General features: G+C 27.6%; 1 pseudogene; it reads left to right on the top strand.

Moving 5' to 3' along the window:
• The first annotated feature begins 329 nt into the window (after positions 1 to 329).
• LOC149057326 (52 kDa repressor of the inhibitor of the protein kinase-like) lies at positions 330 to 2,189 on the top strand (annotated as a pseudogene).
• Positions 2,190 to 2,540: the final 351 nt, after the last annotated feature.

Genomic DNA, 2,540 nt, shown 5'->3' with positions numbered 1-2,540 from the left:
GGAATTTTTCACCATCTATAATTACGTAAAAATATATAATAAATAAAATTAAACGTAAACGAATTGCAGTGTTACCGTCACCATAGAGTATCGTGAAGAAATGTACGTCGAGAAGACCGTTGCCACCGAAGTTATTTTTAGATATCGGATATTCAAAATTATATTCCATTATATTATAAGCAACGCAGTTTATTTTGGACATAACTGATCACAAATAATTGAATTTATTAGGAAATTTGTTCCAACGCAAACATGAGGGTTGACAATATTGTAGAATATATCTTATAGATCTGTGTGATCCGATGTATGCCTATATATCAGTTATATCAGTACAAATTATAAAGGTACCTAATTAATTCAATGTATTAAATCATGTAGTCGAGTTAAAAATATGATATTTATTTGTTTTGTTATAGGTTTTATTTTCATATGGACTGCCATTATGTAGACAACTACAAAGCAAAGATATTGATTAAAAAGAAATGATTGGTTTAGCAGAAGATAATGTCAACGCTCTTTAACAACTAAGAACTAATATTGGACCCGAATTTAAAATAATGTTTAATGAGGCTCAAGTAACTGATATTAATGATTTATATATATACTATGCTAATACAATATTTTAATTGATTAAAATAATTACTAGTTTGATTTTTAATATCTTATTTATAAATATAATTAAAGAGTATTTACATTTTAGATTCTGAGCGGAGCGAGGAGTGTATTGATTTTACCATGATGTGTGTTGGTGTGTTTCTTTTGTGTGTGTCATCACGTTTTGGGCAGTAAAAGTGCTTCGATTTTTGACTTCAGTACCTCGTTCGATCAGAAAGTGAATCTAGTTGGCACTTCAGGGGGTCAAAAGTAAAAAATTCTTAATATTTTTCTAAATCATCGGGATAAACAAACTAAACATTAAGGGAAAAACGGGAAATTTTACGCACAATCCATTTTCGACAAAATCGATTTTGGTTTTTGATGTAACTTTAAAACAAATTGACTATCGACACATGAAATTTACACCGAATGTTTTTATAAGTATATGCTATCCATCATGCAATTTTCGAAAAATTTCGACTTAAGTTGAACTATTTATAGACATAAGCAATTTTCGATCATTATTAGTTTTTTTTTAAATTAATATCGATAAACATTTATTTATTTGGGTAGAAAAGCTTGGCAATTTAATACAAGGCTCCTAACATATTGTTACAATAAAAGTTGAAAAATAAAATAAATTCATAGTCTCATTTTTTTATAAGTATTCAAAGTTTGAATTTCAACAACATACGTAAAAATCACGAAAATTCGCAAATTATTTTATGTTAGAAATTCATAAATCTTTTTTCGTATACAATGATATAATATCATTGGATTCAAATTTAATTCCATCCTTTACAGTAAACTACTGTGTAGCAGAGCGACATTCATGACTTGCCCGCTTATTTTTCTTTTAATTTAGAAAAAGGCTGAAGTTCTAGATTTTAAAATTGTAGTAAAAAGAATAAACAAAATGCAAATAAACCGTTATTATATAAAATCATTATCACCAGAAGAAGCAGAAGATTATTTTAGAATTACTATTTGTATTCCTTATATTGAGTCATTCATAAATCAACTAGAATTTAGATTCTTAGAGCACTTTAAAGGTTGGTTCCTAATAACATAAATATATATTAATATATCATACATAAATAAAACCTACATTATTTAGGTTTTCATTGTTTATTTGGCAACAACGGAGGTTCTAATGAAGCTGATTTTGAATCACTCGTTTCATTCTACTTATCTGTTAATGATTTTTCTACCGCTCTTATAGTGAACTTAAAACGTGGAAGCTAAAACTTGCCCGTCTGAATGTTAAACCATCTAATGGAATTGAGACATTAAAACATTGTAGTCCAGTGATCTTCCTAAGCATTCACATGTTATTAAAAATTATAATGTACACTGCCGGTATCAATTGCTACTCCAGAAATAATGTTTTCGAATTTTAAAAAGGGTCAAATCTTATTTGAGAAAGACTATGAAAGAGGTGAACAGTTTTTTATCATACATATTTTTAATCTGCATTCATAAGATTTTATACTGAAAAATAATTATTTACACAGGACAGATAAAATGGATTGACCATGTTGTCGGTATACCGGGCTATGCATTTAACTCCAGAAGATATCATTAATGAATAATGATTAGGATATATAATATAATATAAATATAATATTGGACAAAAACCCAAAAAAATAGATATTGTTTTATGATGAAAATAATTAATAAATCTTAGTTATACAACATAATATTATTTTGATTAACTGATGTTGATGTATATAAAATGTATAGATTATGCATATAATTTTTTCAATGTAACCCCTTTCTCCTTATTGAAAATAACTGTGTACGCCTTTGGCGATGAGGATAGGAGTATAAATCGCGAGGGAGACCTAAAAAAACTATTATTTCTATTCATGGCAATTGGAAATTTATATAATTTATTGTCGTAATTAATCGTTTAATTTATTTACGCCTGAGAAGCGCGACGA

The sequence above is a fragment of the Diuraphis noxia genome, unplaced genomic scaffold (genome assembly GCF_037042655.1).
Source record: "Diuraphis noxia isolate RWA-SAM2 unplaced genomic scaffold, SU_Dnox_SAM2 contig0003, whole genome shotgun sequence".
Classification (NCBI taxonomy): Eukaryota; Metazoa; Arthropoda; class Insecta; order Hemiptera; family Aphididae; genus Diuraphis; species Diuraphis noxia.
The sequence above is the reverse complement of the archived record's forward strand: the minus strand, read 5'-3'. Positions and strand labels throughout refer to the sequence as shown.